Source organism: Canis aureus, chromosome 19, assembly GCF_053574225.1.
Source record: "Canis aureus isolate CA01 chromosome 19, VMU_Caureus_v.1.0, whole genome shotgun sequence".
NCBI lineage: Eukaryota > Metazoa > Chordata > Mammalia > Carnivora > Canidae > Canis > Canis aureus.
This window is the reverse complement of record NC_135629.1, coordinates 23,184,017-23,205,583: the sequence shown is the minus strand read 5'-3', so window position 1 is coordinate 23,205,583 and position 21,567 is coordinate 23,184,017. Positions and strand designations below refer to the sequence as shown.

The 21,567-nt window shown below is 42.1% G+C and overlaps 1 long non-coding RNA gene across 1 annotated transcript in view; it reads right to left on the bottom strand.

Moving 5' to 3' along the window:
- LOC144291209 (uncharacterized) overlaps positions 1–16,777 on the bottom strand; it is a 31,195-nt gene extending 14,418 nt beyond the window's left edge. Inside the window, exon 1 of the long non-coding RNA XR_013358534.1 lies at positions 16,537–16,777. This is a non-coding gene — a long non-coding RNA (uncharacterized LOC144291209). The remainder of the gene's footprint in view (positions 1–16,536) is intronic.
- Positions 16,778–21,567: the final 4,790 nt, after the last annotated feature.

The window sequence follows — 21,567 nt, the reverse complement described above, 5'->3', positions numbered from 1 at the left end:
GCACTGGAAATCTTTACTCGGGACTTTGGAGACTTGGGCTCTACCCAGCATGCTTTGTTATTCTATACTTTGAACAATTTCCATTGCATAATGCTTGAAAAAAAAAAAGGAGGGCTCATGTTATTTGAAGTCCTGATGAGTTCAGGCTTAAGCAGAAAAGCTTTTGATTCATTTGTTTCCATATTTGTTTTTGGAAAATCTTTTCCAATGGTGCCACTCTCCTTCCTAGAATACATGTGAATTTTCTCTTTGTTAGGTGACACCTGGGCCTTTCTCCCTGAGGATTGTGGGGTCATATTCAAGTAGTAAGAAATGCAAACAAAGCTGGGTTGAAACTGCAAGAATCCTAGGACATTTCCTCAACATTGGTTCATGTATTAGTTTTCTATCCTCTGTACTAGATTACCACAATTTAAGTGAATTAAAACAACATGCTTTTTTTTTTTCTTTTTTTTTAGATCTTACTTATTAATTTGCGAGAAAGAGAGAGCGTGGGGAAGGGCAGAGAGAGAGGAAGAAGAGAATCTCAAGCCGATCCCGATATGGGGCTCAATCCCACAACACTGATATCATGACCTGAACCAAAATCAAAAGTCAGACACTTAACTGATTGAGCCATCTAGGCACTTCTTAAACAATATCCTCTTATCTCAACCTTTCCGTGTGTCAAAACTCAGGGCACGGCTTAACTGGATTCTCTGCTTTAGTGCAATTCAGTGCTTGACTGAGGCCGAGGTCTCATTAAGGCTCAAGTGAGGAAGAATTCACTTTGAAGATGATTCAGATTGTTAGCAGAATTCATTTCTTTGCAGCTGTAGGAATCATGGCAGCCGTTTCTTCAAGGCCAGAGACTCTTATACACTGAAATGTGATCACGGAAGTGACGTCTTATCACCCTTACCATATCCTATTGGTTAGAAGAAAGCCACTGGTGCTGCCTTGCTCAGGGAGAGGGGACCACACCAGGCTCTATCACTGGGGATTACCTTAGGGTGTGATAGAGTACATTTCTAAAATCCTGACTGGGCCTTTGTTTTCTTTGGCGGAGCCCAAACCTGATTAACTGATGGCTCTATCCTGGCTCTAATCCAGTTCTTTCTTTGTCATTTGTATCCACTGATATATACAATTTTTATTCAAATGGGGCCCTCTTCCTGAATCTCCCTTATTCTTCAATTCGATTTTTAAAACTAAAGGCAAGGACAGCATCCCGTGGTGCAACAGCTCTTGGTGCAGACCTCATAGTAGACTTTCCAGCAATGCTTGGTGCATACGTGAATGAGGCTCTTGGTCACATTAGGTCATTCCTTCCTAGCTGGGTGATCTTTAGCAAGTTGTTTAATCATCCTAAACCTCAATTTCTTTACCTATGAAGTGGGGATAATAAGACTTCATGGAGAAGTCTTGTAAAAGAGTAGCTCAAACCCTATCAACTCCCCCCACTTCAAACCTTCAATGGCTCCTCATGTACTTAGAATTATATTCAAATTCCTTGGCCTTGGTCTCCAGGACTACTTGATCTAGCCTGGGACCTTCTCTAATGTTTCCTGGATCCCCTGGGCCTGATTGCAATTGCTTTTTCACACCCACGTCTTTCCTGCCTCCAAGCCCCTGCATTTGCTGGCCTGCCGCATGGAATGCTCTTCCCCCAAATCATATCACTAGTTTCTCCTTCTCAGCATTCAGGACTCAACTCAAAAGTCAACAGCTCTAAGAAACGCTGCCAGACCCCTTTCGTTTAGCCCTGTGCATTTCCTTACCTGGCTTAACTTGCTTTGTACCAATGATCGCTTCAGAAACTCCTTTATTATCTGTATACAAGTTTATTGTTTGCCTCTGCTCACCAGAATGCAGGCTTCGTGGAGGAAAGAATTTGTCTGGTTTATTTACCACTGCATCCTCAATTCCTAGCACAGTACCTGACTTATTTATTGAATAAGATTGTGTGCATGTGTGTGCGCGTGTGTGTCTATGTGTGTTATATAAACTCAGAGCATAGTTCCTGACATACAGGTTAAAACAAGCACACATACAATATAGTATGAAAACAAAAAAGGAGTAATGATAAAATGTCATTTTCAGGTTAATTAAAATTGGGGTTCTGGGGCATGTGGGTGGCTCAGTCGGTTAAGCGTCTGCCTTCAGCTCAGGTACTGGGATCAAGCCCCACATCGGGTTCCCTGTTCAGCAGGGAGTCTGTTTTTCCCTTGCCCTCTGCCCTTCCTCCCTGCTGGTGCTCTCACTCTCTCTCTTTCAAATGAATTAAAAAAAAAAAAAAAAAAAAAGCTTAACAAAAAAATAAAATAAAATTGGGGTTCTAACCAGAACTGGCAGGCTCGAAATTCTAAATTCCTTCCTCCTAACCTTTGATTATTATCTTTCTGTTTATTATTTCTTGGTGCCTACAGGAAGGGGAGATGTCTGGCAGATTGATTGTAGTTTAGTGCCTGGCACACGTTAATGGCAAATTGAATTGAAAAACCAGCAAAACCTAATGACATTGTTATTGGAAATTCATAAGGAAAAAAATAAATTATGGAACATCCCTATTAAATCAGTATTTAAAAAAATAATTCTCATTGAGTCAAATGTATTTGTATTACCATAAATTAATCTCCTAATTATGGTTTTGATTTACTGAAATAGGATATTTAGAGAAAGGATTCAAAATAATTATTTTATTTTACTTTTCCAAAGGATGGGAACAATTAGTTTCAGTTGCAGTGTGCACCTGTAAGGCTTGAGTATTGCCTATATTTTTGCAACTCTTCGTCATAGCTTTTGAAAAAAACTTTAGCGAGATGGGGAGGGGGGTGTGGAAAGGACGATCAAAACTCTTTGTCAGACACTGCCATCTGGTGGTAAATTTCCAAAATGCAACCCTGGACTTCATTCTCTGCAAAAATATAAATTCAGTGCTCCTGACTCCTCTGTTATTCAAATTTGTGCAAAACCTGAGATCCCAATTAGGGTTACATTTGAATTTTAATGTGGCATAAATAAAATTTCAAGCTATCAAAACGACTGAGTGAATGGTTTCTTCATAATGGAGAAGAAATGCCCATCTCAGATTTTGAAAACATTTCTCATTAAAAAAATGATCATCATTACCATTTAAGCTTTTTCATGGGGTCAAGTCATCAAATTAAAGAGCTCAGAGCCCTCGCCTCTCTGCAGTTTACTAGATTAGAGCTAAATTGGTTTAATTTTCTTGATCAAGTGCCCATCACAGCACACCCTCTTCATTTCATGTGGAGGTAATAAAAACTGACAAGTCTAAAGTAACAGACTCATCTTTGCTCAGCCTACTCCGGAGCCCATTGGTAACAATAGCCTTGAGTGGGTCCTATTCTGTGTCTTGCTCAGCAGCTCAGCACTAAGCTGATGCTCAGGCTGTGAGGAATTGAGTGAATCCGGGCAACGGGAGCTGGCTGTTCCTGGCCACCGTCCACAGTCTGACCAGGCAAAGCCAGGACATGCCCGATGGCCAAGTGGACTGTCCTTCTGTGGATGTGCCCCAGCCAAATGGGCTCCCATTGCCAGATCTTTCCTGGGTGGGCAGGCAAGTGCACTTTCCACAAGGTTAATGGAGTTTATTAACCGTTGTGATGATCTTTCTTAAAGTTACCATTCTGCAGTCTTGACACTGGCAGACTTTCTAGTTCAGTCTAAATGTGCTTGAGTTTGAATTGGAACGACATTTCTCGAGAAACTGCATGGTGTTGGCTTTGAAGCAGGCTCTGGGGTTAGATAGTTGTGAGTCCCAACATACTTCAGCCCCTTAATCATTAGGGTACCTCAAGCAAGTTACTGCTGCTGGTGGCTCTCAGAGTCTTAGTATCCTACTCAGGATTTCTTAACCCAAATTCATATATAACTTCATGTTTTGACTTAAGGGGGTTTACAAACACCCCTTGAAAGTATATGTGTTGCTCGTGCATGCATGTGTGTGTGTGTGTGTGTGTGTGTGTTGTGACTATACACACTTTGTTTTCAAAACATCCCTAAGCTTTCATCAGATTTTCAGAGAAGCCTATAACTTCTCCCCACCCATAGACAGTTAAGACTCCCTGTGGTTCTGCTGTTACGTGAGGATTTTAATGGTACATATTCACGAGACTGTTGTGGGGATAGGTTAAGATAGGTGAAAATCCCGGGCACAGTGCCTGGTGCATGTGAATGTTACTTTGGATGAAGAGATCAGAATAGAGATCAAAACCATTACCAAAAATAAGAGCAAATGTAATTTGGATTAGTGAGCTTGTTTTGAATCACAAAATGACTGCCAGCATTCTCCTTATCTGGCCGCACTGTACCTCCTGTAAGTGGCTCAATGATGCTATTGCCATTATCAGAACTAGGACTGATTTGTCCCAAGGCAACCGAGCTGTGATCTTTGATGAGGTCAATTTTTATTTACCAGCAATCCTAGGTTATCAGCAGGGAAAAAAAAAATGCTTCTATGTCAAATCAAGGGCTTCCAGATTACACTCTAAGGGTTTAGAGAGTACATCTTCCATTATGTGACTATGAGGAAACTGAACAATGCTGAGGTAGATGCTTAATAAACAGTAGCTTCCATCCACTATTTAATCTAGGAAAAACAGACTTTAATAAAAAGAATTCAGCCCCAGTGAATTAATCAGTGGTTTTACTGGATGGTCAGTGTTGTCCGAAGTCTTGTTTCATTATTCAGGAAAAGCATGTGTAATAGTGTGAAAAGGGCATCAATTTGGGAATTGGAAAGGATTGATTTTAAATTTCACTTCTTGGGGCGGCCTGGGTGGCTCAGTGGTTTAAGCACCTCCCTTCAGCCCACGGCGTGATCCTGAGGTCCTGGGATCGAGTCCCCCGTCGGGCTCCCTGCATGGAGCCTACTTCTCCCTCTGCCTCTCTCTCTCTCTTTCTCTCTCTCTCTCTGTCTATCATGAATAACTAAATAAAATCTTTAAAAAAATTTTTTCACTTCTTGGAGAGGATCTTGTGGTACGATGTTGAGGATTTAACAAACTGTCTAGGACTCTAACTCTTCATCTATAAAATGGGAATTTAAAAAAAATCGATCTTTGGATTTCATATTTAAAGGAAATTAATTTAATAGCAATAGCATCCGTTTTCTACTTTTCTCTGTACTCTTTTGATAAAGATTAGGACCAGGTGTAATTACTGACAACTTGCCTTGAAATTCTAATTTATTTTTTCAGAATAAAGTATAGTAGATAGCACTTTTCAGATATTGAAGAATAGCAAAGGTTAAATCAAATAGAGATGACTTCTCATAAAATGGGAATTTGAACGCCCGAGTTATGAAGAGTCATGGAAACAACCAACGTACACAAGAGTCATTCAGTGGAGAATGACTGGGTATGTGAAGTCAGAAAAAGTTCCTGCTTTCTCAGCGTGGACGTTCCTGTGGGAAGAGACACAGGTATATAAAATACCTGCCAGATGTCCACCTGAGGGCTGTGGAATGTGTATCAGCTGGCTCCAGACTCCAGGAGTGTTGACTCCTCACACTTTGGGTCTATGCTTAGACACTGGCTGAGGGGCAGCCCAGACACTCAGAGGCGGCCCTGAAGCAGAAGGAGGAAGGAGAGACTGGAGCTCGGGGCCAGATGCTGCAAGAAGGAGGTAAATCCGAGCTCACAGACAGGTCCTCTGCAGCCGAGGCTGAACAGCGACGTAGGCCAGGGGATGGGAAGCAGAGTGTGGTGGGTTTCTACTACCTGAGGACAGGAGTATTTTAGAGTGGCCAGAGGTCATTTCCTGGAGGAGGAAATATTTAAAGATGATGAGTAAGGACCACGTGAAATCTCAGGGAAAGAGCTCAAGGCAGAGAGAACATCAAAAGGGCATGAGGCCCAGAAATAAATTTCACGTTTAGGGTGTAGTGGGAAAGGAGCAGGGGTAGTCCTGGCACTTCACACCTGCTCTTCCCTCTCTCTGGAAAGCTCTTCCCTCAGATCTCCATGGCTGCTCCTTGTGCTCACTGGGGTCTTGTCCTGAGTGCCTTACCTAGAACTGCCCACCTTGCAATGACCCCCATCACTCTCTGCTTCCTTACCCTGTATGGTGGATTCAATGATGTCCCCACAAAAGATGTTCACATCCTAACCCCAGGAACTTGTGAAAGTGACTTATTTTGGAGAAAACATTTTTTTTAAAGTTTTATCTATTGGGGTGCCTGGGTGGCTTGGTTAGTAAGCACCTGCCTTCGGCTCAGGTCATGATCCCAGAGTCCTGGGATCGAGCCCTGCATCGGGCTCCCTGCTCAGTGGGGAGCCTGTTTTTTCCCTCAAACTCTGCCTCTCTCCTGGTTTGTGCTCTCTCTCTCTCCCTCAAATAAATAAATAAATAAATTTTTAAAAGATTTATGTATTTATTTGATAGAGACAGAGAGCACGAGTTGCGGGGGGCAGGCAGAAAGGGAGACAAATCTCCAGCAGACTGCTGAATGCAGAGCCCCAGGCATGGCTCAATCTCAGGACCTGGAGAAGAAGACTAGAGCCGATACCAAGAGTTGGTGGCTTAACCAATTGAGCCACCCAGTTGCCCCAGAGAAAACATTTTTATAAACATAATTAAGGTAAGGATCTTGAGATGCAACCATCCTAGATTATTCAGGTGGGTTCTAACTCCAATGACGAGTATTCTTACAAGACAAGACGCATGGAAAGGATAAGGTGATATGAAGATGGGAGTAGGGATTGGAGTTAAGTGACCACAGGCAGAGGAACAACTGGCACCACCAGAAACGGGAAGAGGCAAGGAAGGATCCTCCCGCAGAGCCTTCATAGGGGTATGGTCACACCAAGAAGTCCCTTGATTGTGGACTTCTGACCTCCCGAATTTAAGAGAGTTCCTTTCTGTTGTTGTAAGCCACCCAGCTTATGGTACTTTGTCACAGCAACCCTAGGAAACTAATATGCCCTGCCAACTGTGTGACTTGTGTTTATTCATTTACTATCTAGCTCCTCCCACTAGACCACGAGCTCCATGGGGTCAGGGACTTGGTCTTGTTCACTTCTCTGTCCTCAGACATGTTGCTATTTTGCACAGATTCTGTCTTCTGAAGTCACCCTCCTAAATGAGGAAGACTCCTCACACGGCCTTGTCCTTGCCTTGGTCCACGGGAAGCATGCCTGTGCTTATACACTGTGAATGAAGCTGGACTCCATAGCATGTGTCAGGCAGGAAAAGAGACAACACACGAGGTGTTTCAGCAGAGGAGATTTAGTAGAGGGTATTGGTGCACCGATGTTGGAGGGTTTCAAGAACAAGACAGCATAGGAGGAGCTCTGCGGAGCTCTGAGGAGGGGCACAGCCCAGCTCCTGTCGACTGCTCTGGAGAGCACGAGGAGGCTGGGCCTGGGAACACCAGAAGGAACAGGAGGTGGGGACCAGCTGCCGCTCTGGGCTGAAGGGTACTGCTGGGGCAACTTTTACAGGGACTTGAGGCAAATAGAGAGAAAGAAGCCCCTTCTCCAGAACCTGCTCCTTTCTTCTCACTTCCTCTCACCTTCTGAGTTCCCTCTCTCCTTTCCCTTAACAGGACTCCACAGGAAGCCACAAGGCAAAGGCATCTGGGAAATGTAGTTTGTGCACAACCAGAAGACAGACCATAGAGAGGTGGATTAGGAGTTCGGGGATAATAGTTTGTTAACAAGCAGAAGCGGTGATCATGTGCTTTTTGACCTGGCATCAAAATGCACAATAAGGATGAAACCTCTGCAGCTCCATGCATATGTGTAATTACTTAATTAATCACTTGTGTAATTTTTTTTTTGCTAATGTCTGTCTTCCTTACTAGACTTGAAGCTCTGTGAAGGAGCCTATTGTCTCTTTTCTGCCTATGGTAACCCCAGGGTTTAGAACAATGACCATCATGGAGCTGGCATTTCTAAAGAGTTGTTAACTGCCTGACTGCTTTTCTGGGTTTTTATCTCACTTGATTTAATGTTTTTAAAGGAGCAGTCTATCCTTTCTGTTATAATGAAAAGTCTTCTCTCCTTGTGTAAATATGACATAGCTCGTATTCGTTAGTGCTAATATCCTAGAGGCAGGGCAGTGAATGAAGCACAAAGTTGGCAGGGGGCCGCTCTAGAGTCAAAATTACCTCACTGAGCTGTCTGCACCAGACCAATTATTGTCAAATCTCCAATATCTGCTTCACCTTGTTTCATGTCGACATAATCATGGACTCCTTCAAGCAGGCTTTGTTTGGGAAATTCCTTTAGAGTCAGTCTGTCTTTATGAAAACTCAAAACTGATCATTTTCCCTCTGAATAATGGAAGTATGGTCTAGTACATGGTTCTTAACCAGGGATGGTTTCTCTCCTCCAGGGAAGTTTGGCAATGTCTGGAAACATTTCGGGTTCTCATAACTGAGGGATGATACTAGTATCTAGTAGGTGGAGCCTAGAGACGCTGCTAGACATCCTAAATGCACAGGGAAGCCCTCACAAGAAAGAATTATTTAGTCCCAAATGTCAATATCACCAATCAAGCAATCCTGGTCTACTTTAAAATATATTTCTCTGGGACGCCTGGGTGGCTCAGTGACTGAGCGTCTGCCTTGGGCTCAGGGCATGATCCCAGGGTCCTGGGATCGAGTCCCACATCAGGCTCTTCACGGGGAGCCTGCTTCTCCCTCTTCCTATGTCTCTGCCTCTCTCTGTGTCTCTCATGAATAAATAAATTAAAATCTAAAATAAAATAAAATAAAATAAAATAAAATAAAATAAAATATATTTTATTGTTCATGATTCCATGAAAGAAAGTATAATGTATAGAAAATCATTGGGTTGGGGGGCTTCTGTGTAGTACAGTTGGTTGAGTGACTGACTCTTGGTTTCAGCTCAGGTAGTGGGTTCAGGGCTGTGGGTTCAAGCCCCATGTTGGGCTCTGAGTCTGCTTAGGATTCTCTCTCCCTCTCCCTCTGCCCCCCCCCCCACTCATGTGCTCTCGCTCTCTCTCTCTCAAATAAGTAAATAAATGTTTTTTTAAAAAGAATAAAAGAATAAACATGGGCTTGGGAATCTAAAAGATCTGACTTTAAATCTCACTTCCTTGTAGGAGCTGTGTAATAGGGAATTAACACATTGCTGGAGATGTCAATTTCTTATCTAGGTAACAGGGGAATTAAATCCTGGCTTGTTGCATTATTATGAGGGTTGCCATGAATTAACCAATGTACAGTGCCTGGCACAAAGGAATACCTCGATAGGAGCTGGATATGTGAAGAAAGCGTATATATTCAAATACACTTATCCTACTAGCCCAAAAAGTTCTTCTTTGACTTCTTAATTGCTTTCCCCCCTCAAGGAATAGAAATCTGAGAAAATACATAAAACGCACATTTCCCAAAGCAAATTTTTCACTGATGGTGTTTATTTTAACAAAATCTTGGTCTATACTGTTTAACTTATTCTAACAGTTTTAATTGGAGTCACCATATTCTTCAAAACAATAATCTCATAAGAATTAGAAGAGGTCAAAATATGAATATATGGGGATAGTAAAAACAAATGTTTGAAATTGAAACATATCAATGCCATTGGTGGGAGACACTTTCAAGGAGCTTAATTGCATAACAGTTAGATTTAGGTTGACCAAAACAAGCAAGGATAACTTAAAACCTTCACCCTTACTTGTGAAAGATCATGATATTAAAAGTATCTGTTTAGCTATGCCACAAATTAATTGGATGTTTGCTTTCTCTAGCTTGATTAAGAGAAAAGGCTTGTAAGAGTGTATTATTCTAACTGGTAAAGCCATTCATGCTCATTTTAGGAAAACTCAGAAATGAGGCTCAAAAAAAGAGACTGATAAGAATGACACATAATCCAATAACTGGAGAAAGACACTGAACATTTTAGCATATTTCCTTTCCGTTAGACACTAAATGAATATTCTTGGAGGCTGGGGCTACTACTCCAGATCCGTACTAACGGGCTAAGTGCATCAGGATCTGTTTTGTTAGCACTTTGCAACATACTTAGCACATATTTGGGACATCTCTCCCCCCAAAAAACACTTGTTGGCTGGTTGAATGGGTCCTCAATTAAGTATATGTACTAGGCTATAAGACTTTATGGAACTAGCATTCCACTGATAGCTTAAAATCACAAATTACCTTTTATAACTGCTTATGTATTAGGTTGTATCATAAGAAATGTTCTATCTATATCAATCTTTGACCTAAAAGTTGTAAATTTATTTACAACATGTATTATATCATGAGCCTTTTGAGGACTGAAAGTGAATATTCTTCTTCTTTTATGCTACCTGCAAAGTTGGGTGAGAGATTTGTGGAAAGACGTTTAAACGTTAAACACAGCATCGTGCATATGTGTGTGCACTGTGAGGACCCCTGAAGCCTTTACATGAGGCCAGTAATTGTGGAATTGTCTATTTCATTCTTTTCCCATACATTTAAATAATGACCATTTTTCCCCATTGTGGTAGGAACCTAAAATAGTTTAGGCACTGTGGAAAACAGTTTGACAATTGTTCAATAAGTTAAACATAGAATTACCATATAACCCAGCAATTCACTCTTGGCACATTCTCAAGAGAACTGAAAAGAGATGTTCAGACAAAAGCTTGTACATGAATGTTCATAGCGCTATTCCTGATAGCTAAAAGGCAGAAACAACCCAATCATGCATCAGCTGATGCATGGATAAATAAAATGTGGTATATCCATATAGTGGAATATTATTCAGGCCTAAAAAAGAATGACGTAGTAATACAAGCTATAGAGTCTTGAAAACACTATGCTAAGTGGAAAAACCAACTACAAACACCACATCTTATATGATTTCATTTATATGAAATACCCAGAATAGGCAAATTCATTACAGATAAAGCTCATTGGTGATTGCCAGAGACTGGGAAGAGGGAGGAATGGAAATTTATTGTTTCATGCATACAGAGTTTCCTTTCATTCCATATGAAAATGTTTTGGAACTAAATAGTGTGATGGTTGCGCAGCACTGTGAGTGTACTTCATGTCACCAATGGTAAATGTTATGTTAAATGTATTTTTCCACAACAGAAAAGCGAAATCCATTTTTATAACTGAATAAATCAGGGTCTTTTGGTTTGCAAGGGACTGAATCAAATCAAACTGTTTTTAAGGAGGAGAATTGTGGGGAAGAAGGGAAGAAATTCTTTACCCTGGGAAGCCCAAGGTTAAAGAACTCAGACATCGTCATCAAGATTCATTCTCTCTTTTGCCTTCTCCTTGGTCTCTCATTTCTTCCTTCCCTCTTGTACCTTTGCTGTCTTCTGAGTGTTGGCCTGCTACACAGGTGGCCTTCCACTGTGTGGCAGAAGAAGGCAGCACATAGCCTCACAGAGATTCACGCATCCATCATCAGCTGAAGGACCCCAGGTGAAAAAGGGAGTCTCTTAAACTGGCCAAATAGTATTGAGCAGTGGTAAGAAGAAAGAGCTCCTAGCACTCTCACTTTATCAGCTGTGTGAACTTGAGCAAGCTACTGAATCTCTTCAACCTTTAGTTCCTCATCTGCAAAATGAGGATAACCATAGTAATCCTCTCCTTGGGTTGTCATGAAGATTAAATGAGTCAATATATGTGAAGTGCTTAGAACTGGGTCTGGCACATAACAAGTGCTCTTTAGGACTGACTGTTGTAATCATCACTGTCATCATTATTATCAAAGCCTCCATTTGTCCAATCCAGGGGAGGAACTTGATTGGCTATGCATGGGCCAATGAATTCCCTGGGGGCTGGAGCGGGTAGGTCCACCAGAGGCAGTCCCTTAAAAAGAATAAGATCCTTACCAGACAAAAAGAGTCCAAGGGAGGTGGACCATCCTAAACACTGACGTCTACCCCGTTGCCTACCACTGCTGCAGAGAGCTTAAAAATCCCCTCTTTCTGTCGTATATACATACACATATACAGGGGAAGCCTGCGCTTTTGTGTTCACTATGTGCCTAGTCCAGGTTTAAGCCATTTATGTTTATTACATCATTTATTACTTACAAAGTCCCTGTGAGATAAGCTATCACTGTCATTACCACACAATAGAAAGGTGATAGATCTTGCCTAATGTTTTCAGGTCAAGGTATGATTTCAGACAGTCGGTGGCCAAAGTCTGAATTCTCAGCCTTTCAGCTCTATTGCTCTCTGCTTAGCAGCAGTTACAAATAAGTTAATGGAAAGATAAGAAAAAAAAAATGGTGAAAATTACACAGGTGGCGTTAATGTGGGCTAAAAAAAAGAAAAACTTGTTTTTAAAAGCAGAAGTATGTATGTAATAGATTGTGCCTTTAACACAACATATGAAGGACTAACAAACTCATGAAATGAAGTTCTGTTGGCAATCCCATTGTGAAGAGTAAATATTTGTTAGCTTAAATAAATAACTAAACTTCCCTAAATTTATATCCCTCCTTCCACTGTAAACTAAAAGATTTGGAGGCAGGAATCTTTGAGGAAACCCCAACATATCAATTCTCACATATTTGTGATCTTCCAATACGCATCTCTTGCTGAGGCTTAACCCAAGGACCTCCGGTCAAGCAAACAGGTCTTTTCCCTGACAATGGAAAGACAAACATGACCCCGAGGCATGAATGAGTTAGTTGTCTTCCATTGTGGGTCTTGCTCAAAGCACCTCTGGGTGAGAAACAGTTTTTAGGACAAAGAAAGTGCCTCAGCCGGCAATTAAATAAAGTGACATTTGCTTGCTTTGGCCAAGCATCCCATACCTTTGGTAAAGAAGGAAACAGTGTTTATATAAGCAAATAAGAAGAATGTGGAGGACTGGACCCATTCCTGCATGTGACAAAAGAGAGGCTCTGCTTTATATTTTGAGCATTGAGATAGAACGAAGTCAAACATATTTATTTAATAACAGAGTAAAAAAAGAACAGCTGTGGAAAATATTTAGAAGATGATACATAGAGAATCACACACACAGAGATATAGTTACAGCATAGACAAAAGAATGGTGTCAGGATATCAGAGGTTTTTATTTTTCTTTTTTTTAAGTCTATTTCCCTGAAATTTAAAAAAAAAAAAAAAAACCCGCACACACAACAGTAATTTAAATAATGTAATTAGGCAGCCCGGGTGGCTCAGCGGTTTAGCGCCGCCTTCAGCCCAGGGCGTGATCCTGGGGTCCCGGAATCGAGTCCCACATTGGGCTCCCTGCATGGAACCTGCATCTCCCTCTGCCTCTCTCTCTGTGGGTCTCTCATGAATAAATAAAATCTTTTAAAAAATAATAATAATGTAATTAATAAATATCAGATAGAAATGATTCAAACAGTGTGGATATGTGATAACGCCTAGCACTTTTGAGCATCTGCTATACACCAAAAATCCTTCCAAACATATTCATTTATTCAGTCCTCTGATTTCTGTGGAGGTGGTTATTATTACTAACCCAGTTTTAGCAGATGGGGCAACGGATCCCCTGAATTGGGAATTGCCTTGAGTAAGATCACCCAGCATCTAAGCTATCGTGTAACACAGGCAGTTGGATTCAAGCAATGTGTACAACTACCAGAATTCCCGGGGGTTTGCAGGGGTTGTTTAAGGAAAAGAACAAGAGGCCACAGTTCTGTATCTGTCACCCCTCACCCACCCACCGCCAGTGCCATCACTGCCCAGAGGCAAGGTCCTTACTTGCCTGAGACTTTCCCAATTTTTTAAAGAAGATTTTATATTAAAAAAAAGATTTTATTTTATTATTCATGAGAGACACACAGAGAGACACAGAGGGAGAAGAAGGCTCCCTGTGGGGAGCCCAATGCGGGACTCAATCCCAGGACCCCGGGGATCATGATCTGAGCCAACAGCAGATGCTTAACCACTGAGCCCCAGGCGTCTGAGACTTTCCCAATTTTTAAAACCACAAGTCTTGTTTCCCAGGAACTGGCAAACTGATATGGTTGTTCACCCTACCCACAGGGCACTTCGCAGGTAATAGTTGGTTTTATATCTTTAGCATGAATATATACATGTGTTTCCATAACTTCATTTACACAGATACAAGGTGCTCCTCTGTGACCTGTTCTTCTCACATCTCAGTGTATTAAGAAACCTCTTCCCTTCTCGCTCCTTTTAATAACTGGATATGCCTTCACTATAAAGTTGTACAGTTGCTCCTCTGCTGTGTTAAAATGAGAAAAAAAGTATAATCAAGGAACAAGAATAATGGTCACATTTGAGGAAGAAGCCAACACTTAAGGACAAAAAAATAAAGGATGAATGGAATGAATAAGAAAGAAAATCTCCAAGAAGCAGAAACAAAAAGAAAAGGTGAATGGGGGAAAATAAGTGGGCATGATTTTACTTCCAGAGGAAGGAAGTTCTCAGTAGATGAATGTCAGGAAGTCAGGAATCCAGCTCGGGTTCTACTCCTAGAGAACTGCGTGCCCAGGGATGAAATGCTCTGCCTCAGTTTCCACATAGGGAAAGTGAGAAGGGTCAGCCGTGCCCAGCCAAGTAGAGAGAATACCTGTGAGGACTGAGTGAGTATAAAGCACTTGAGCTAATTGTGCAAATGTAAAGCATTAGATGGCATCCTGGTTAAAGAACCAGCCAACAGGTGTTACTGTGATCACTGAAGTATATGGCTCAAAGGAAGAGATTACAGGGTGATGAAAGATTCTAAGCTGGCGATTCTTGTATGTAGAAGATTCACCCAGGGAGGTTGTTAAAAAGTGGAAATCCAGAGCCCCACCCCAGAATTACTGAATTTTTCTCTGGAAGTGGAACCTGTGCATTATGTCATTTTAGTGATTTCACCCAGCAAATCCTGATGCAAACCATCCAAACTGGTGAACTGAGGGCCAGCGTACTGCACAACAGTTGGCATCATTCACTTCTGTGGCAAGCCTGGGAACGTCTGGCCCTGTGACAGTCGGGCCCCCCTGAAAACTATCAGAGATGTCCCTTGATCCTTTACTAACAACAGAGAAAGGGCCATGAGCACCTGCTGTGCACTAGAATTTTTCACATACATTTTTTAAAATTTATTTTTGTATTTGGTTGGAATGGACATAACATAAAACTGTCTTAGTTCAGTGGTATTTAGTACATTCGCAGTGTTGTACAACCACCTCCTTTATCTAGTTTCATACATACGTTATCTCATTTAATCCTCCTGACATTCTGAAAGATCAAATACCTGTTATCTGCACAAGTGGCAGAAAGAAGGCTAGAACAGCTTTAGTGATTTGTCCAAGATTGGACCATCGATGCAGAATGAGGTGGGGATGCAAATCCACGCCAACCATCCAAAGCCCTTTCAAATACATGGGTAGAAGGAGAGACCCTGGGATTTCCTATTTTCTTTCTTTCTTTTCAAGATTTATTTACTTATTTTAGTGAGAGAGAGAACACACAAGCAGGCAGAAAGGGAGAAGCGAAGACTGTCAAGCAGCCTTCATGCTGAGCATAAGCCCGACACGGGGCTCCATCTCACGACCCTGAGATCATGACCTGTGCCGAGATCAAGAAACAGATGCTTAACCAGCTGAGCTACCTGGGATTTCCTCTTTTCATGGAAAACACTGAAACAGAGCTTTGGACATTGGAGCGTTCATGTCATAACATTAATCTAAATAAATCAATAGGTATGATGCTTTAGCTCTCTCTACAGTTTCCCACTTCCTACCTGCAGTCAGTGACTATTCCTTTTTAAGGACATGTTCTGCGTAGATGTTCAATCACAGGTTTCAGTTTAAACACAAGGTAAATTAACAACTTTTCCCTGATAGGAAAGAAAGGGAACTTTCCCAAAGTGTAGGTTAGCCCACAGAGAGTAACAAATGATTGGATGTGTCTTCTGCCTCAGGATCAAAAGGACACAAGTATTCCCAAGCCTGGTCAGCTGACGAAAGTGGGACAAACACACTTTTAGATAGGACAGCCGTATAATTCATCGCCCCACTGGAGCCAGGACATTTGCAGAAGGATGCTTGTGCTGAGTGCCATAACAGCAGGCCAAATCAGGGCTGTCCAAGACAAATGAGGACACATGGTCACTTAACTTGTAGGACCTCTTATCAGGGTCTGAAAAGCCATCACTCTTCAGCAGTGTCCAAAAGCAGGAGTAGAGCAAACAAAGCATATTGAGAAATAAATGAGAAATAAACGCTCAGAGAACAATAAAACCCAGCAAGGAAAAACCAAGCCAAGTGAAGTATCCACGGAGGTTTAAAGTCAGTTGATTGCAAAACAATAGCGAGGAGAGAAGTCAAAAGTAAGAGAGTCTGCAAGAAAATATGGACCAAGCCAAGCCAAATGAATCTCAAAAATCCAGCACCCATAAAACAAGCAGAAACATAAAAGTTCAGTGAGGGCCTGTAGCAGCCCAATTAAGTCCAAACTAATATGGCTGTAAAAGAAAATGCCTCTTGAGGTTGGAGCAGAAGCTAAATAGAAATCAGATGACTTAGAAGAAAAGCCAGCAGATGACTCATAAAAATATCCCTTGAAAAGGAAAGTTAACAGAAAAACAGAGAAACATCCAAGGAAAACGAATCCTACCAGTTCAGGGGCTGGTCCAGCACGAGGCTTCTGGTGGCCCACCAAGTCACAGACGCAGAGAGACTGGAAAATTCTGCTTCTCTTGCAGCTCACGCCACTGGATTGCAAAGCTGAGCAGACGGCTGGGGTGTGTGTGGTGTGTGTGTGTGTGTGTGTGTGTGTGTGTGCATGTGTGTGTGCACGCAGAGCCGAGCGAGATAAATGTGGAGCTGCCCAAGGCTTAGCACAAGAGTTACCCAACTCCCAGCCTCCCCGACCTCCAGTTCTCAGGAAGGGCGGGCAGGATTTACTGAGCACAGCAACAGGCCTTTAACCATTCTGCGAGGACTTTCGCTTGCCAGGGTTCTGCAAGCGGTCTTGCCCTTTATTGTTGGGCTGGGGTTGTTTTCCCCATTTTGTCCTGTGTGATGGAGAAGCCAAGATTTGGGAATTTTAAGGCCTGGACTTAAAGCTCAATATTTTCACTGGTAGCTGAGGGACCTTGGGCATATACCTTTTGCTCTCTTGGTCTTAGCCCTCCTGTCTTTTGACAGGGAAAAAGTATTACTTCCTTTGATACTTGTGAAGACGGGGATCATCCTTAAGAGTTCCCGAGGCGAGTTGTCTGGCAACACTATGTGCTCACAAGGAGGGTGTCTCCCTCCTCTTTCCCATAGTAGAGAAGAAATGGTTAAAGGCACAGAAGACTCAAGTTCTTACTCGAAGTCAAGCAATATTTAGGAGCCACGTCAGGACCAAGATTCAGTGCTTCTGTTTCCCCTCAGCACAGACGCTGTTCTCAGTCTGCTCCACCTCCGTGCAGCAGGGGGTAGATGGTCTCCAGTGTGCCACAGCTCCCAATTCAAGCACCAGAAAGGCTCTGCTCTCTACCTTAGGACCTTCTCCAACACCATGGAAGTGACTCCTCTTCCAACAAGACAAACCTGGAACTGCAGGGGTGGGAGGGGGGGTAATATACCCCAAAAGTCAACCCCAACCAACCAAGGTCAGGAGTTTTTGGGAAAATGGCCCCAGTCTCCCTGTTCTGGTTCCTGCGAGGTTCCCCAGTATGATTGATCCCTTTGTCCACAGCAGTAACCTGAAGGTATGGATTCAATACTCCTTATTAGCTTTTCTCCTTTTCCATTCTCACTGTCTCTGCTCCCTAATTCCCCCAAGAAACTCCCTGCATCCAAGCCCTCATCTCAGGTCCTGCTTTGGGGAAACCCAACTAAGACACCGTCTCTTTTCCCTGTCTCAAGTGAGGACCCTGTGTGGCTTTGCTTTCTTCCCTCCTCTCTTAGAATTCCAAAAGTGTCACCTGGAGAAGAGCATCATGATAAGGGCTCCTGTTTACTGACCATGCACTATGTGCTGGGCAATGTACAGAGGGAAAAAAAGTTAGGATGACAGGTTGGATATAACAACAAAAAACATTTCTTCTAATGATACTGGAGTGAGTTACATCAGTGTGGGGACAAATATTTCTACCTCCTCCTTCCTCATATAGAGAGCAAAGGGAAGAGTAAGCCAGACCTGAGATTATTTAAAATCATGTTAAAGAAAGGGTGTATGTCATAGATTCTGTGGCTTTGCCATGCCGAAGGGTGAAAGTCTTCTGTGAGATGACTACTCCTAGAAGACTCTTAATGAGCTTTTGGTAATGTAGAAGTAGTTGTGATGTTAATTTCAGGTGGGAGCTGAAGAGCTAAAAAGACAAAAATTTAGGAAGAGATTATAGGTACCTACAAGAAAGAAAGAGTGGGTGAGGCCTAGGAGTGTGGCGAGGGGGGAAGTGTCCAGCAGTAGCACATCTAGGGACAGATGCCCACAAGGGAATGCTTAATAAAACTTTAAGAACAGTTGAGTAAACCCTGGGAGATAAGCCCCCTCTGTTGCTCCCAACTTTTATTAGGAATGGGCCACAACAACTGTCCATATTAACAGATTCCTGGTGGGGAGGATAATGAAATACTACACATTTCTTTTGACATGGGACAGAGAAAGAAAAGTAGCAGCAAAAGACAAGTCATGACTCAGAGGAAACAGGCAATCAGAGTAAGAAGTTACTAGGTGAAAAGTCATCCTCTACCAGGACACTACCTAAGGAATTCCTGAATTCACAGTGTAGATATGGAGAAGGACTTGACCTGAGATTTTTTGCAAAGGAAAGTGACTCAAAGAGCTGAATTTGGGGGCTTGGGGGGGATACCAAAGAGTTGAATTATAAATTCACTATCTCTCTTAATTCCCAAATGGTGATACCTGTTTGATGGATGAGGATTTTGAGGCTCAGTGGGGTTAAAGTGAAGTTTTGAGGTGGGGGAGGATTTGAACACAGCCCTGAGTTTGAAGACTTGCATTATACATATCCTGGACCTGGCTTGTATTATGCTAGAAAAGGCCTCAGGTCTTACTCAGATTTGCCCATCCCATTTTGTGTTGTGCTTTTAAAAATCTGGGTTTACAATGTTTTTCACATTGACTAAAAGTATAAGATCAAAGTCTTGAAGATTCATCAAATTCAGTTTTCCGTCTTTTTATCCTCTAATCATCAGAAAGGGAACTAGTTCTTCCTTCCACAGGTGTTGCATTTTCAAAATCTCATGTTGGTTACACTCATACCCATGCGTGAGCACGCATGCACACATGCACACACACACAGAGAGAGAGCACACGCAGCACAGTCTGCTTAGGATAGTGCAGATTGAAGTTGCATAGGTGCCACTGCATTTCTATTGTCAATAGAGTATTGGATGTGTTTGCTTGGGTTTTCTGGACAGGATTTAGAGATCATGTTCCTGAAATGATTCCTGTTACAGAGTCTGAATTGAATTAGGAGAGCAACATTTGGCAGCATGGACAGTGGTCCTCCAAGCTTTTATGCATGCAGTTCAGAAACAACAACAGCACCAAACCCAGTATCTTCAAGCTTCCCAACAATTTCATGTCATGTTACAGGAGAAAGTATTCATTCACTCATTCATTCAAAAAATACCGAGTTCCCTCTGTGCATCAGGCAGTGTCTTAGGTACTTGGAACCAAATTAGACCCAGACAAAGCCTACCAAGAAATGCCTGCCTTGTGAAGTAAAGGGAAAAGACGTAAAATAAATTGCGAGTGTGAGAACGAGAATAAATAAGGTATACTAGGAAGTGATAGATGCAATGAAAAAGGGAAACAGAGCAATGTGGAAGGAATTGGGGACAAGTGAGCTGTGAGTTGCCCTGTAATAGAGTAGGACTCTATAGGACTCATTGAGAAGGTGATAGCTGCATAAAGACTTGAAAATTAATGATTCATGAACAAATCATTTAGGAAACCCAGGATATCTTTCTGAGATTGGCTTGGCAATGATATTCTGGCCTGGAAGCTTTGCCTGTCTCATGACTGTGTCTGTGAAATTCCACAGGGAGGCAGCAGATCCTAGTGATGGCTGCAGCCTTGGGGAATTTGGCCAAGGAATGCCTTGTGCTTCCCAATTACAGAGGGTCTCAAGGATTCCTTGTCCTGAGTGCTGTGGAGGCATTTCTCCCTCTCCTTATTCAAGATGTTGGTTGGTTGGCTTCATGGGTCTTTGTAACAAAAGCATTAGCAATATAGCTTTCCCATATTGAGACTTTTCTATGTGCCATGCACTAGATGCATTATTGCATTTATAACCTCTGAGCTAGATCTTATTGCTGTTCTCATTTCTCAGGCAAGGATGCTGATGCTCAGAATCTCATGACAAGTGAGAGGGGAAATCATGAATTGCCATAAAGTCTTTGGAAAATCTTTGGACCCTGAGCTGATTGAAAGAAGGAATCTTTCTAGATTGATTTGTGAAATATGCTTGTTTTAGGTGGGATGTGATGTAGTGAATTCAATACTAGAAACTTGAAGATCGTCAATCTCAGGATGATAGTAATGATGTGTTTATTGAACAGTGCCAAACACTATACTCAATGCTTTATGTACACCCTAACTACTGGGCTCAGCTGCTTCAGGTGAGGGAAAGAAGTCACCGACAGTATGCTCAGGCATTGTGTGTCTTAATATATCAGTTTCCCTCCCCAAATACTTTATTCGTGTCACACATGACCCACAAAAACATTATGACAACCCCAAGGTATATAATGTGAAACAAGACAAGACCAAGCTCTTTTTTCCCATATCAACCAACGCGAGAGCCCATATATATTCTTCCACAATTAAAAAGTAATTATATCTGATGCTGTCCATAGTATTTGAACACTGTAAATTTTTACTAAACTGTGTAAAATAACATAATATGAAAATGGTGTCTCTTCTACTCTCAACCATGTTGTAGGAATTGCCAATTACATATTTGAAGGGTTTGTTTCTGGCAGTTACCATTATCCCTTTAGATAATACATTTATGCTACTAGTTCCTGATGAAGCAACTCCAGAGCAATGGTTTTGCCTCTTGCTAGCTCATTATTACCCAAGAAACTACAGATTTTTGTTAAGTACTTTTTCAGTTCTTCTCTACTGGTTAAGTCTGGTGATTTGAATGATATGTTTTTATTTTTATTTTAAAGATTTTATTTATTTATTTATTCATGAGACACACACACAGAGAGGCAGAGACACAGGCAGAGGGAGAAGCAGGCTCCATGCAGGGAGCCTGAGGTGGGACTCAATCCGGGGTCTCCAGGATCACACCCTCAGCCGAAGGCTGCACTAAACAGCTGAGCCACCCAGGCTGCCCTGTTTGTATTTTTAATACATAAAACTTAAAACATGACTGTTAACTTTTTTTACTGAACCCCCCCCCCCTGAAAATTGGTGAACTTCTATTTATTCCATGTCTGGTGGGCTAAGCTTTCTCCTGGCACTCACCACTCACGGGTCAAAAGTTTGCCCTGTGGGAATAAATTCGCCCAATGTTAGCAATATTACCCCCGCTCTGGGGGAAGCCAGAACATTTACCATTTTGGGGAGTGGTGGCAAGAGCCAGAAATAGGAGGAGTAACTGGTTGGCCTCTGTTCCTGTTATGTTAGGGGGGCTGAGGCTCAAGACACCACTGTATGTCTGTGACATTGGTG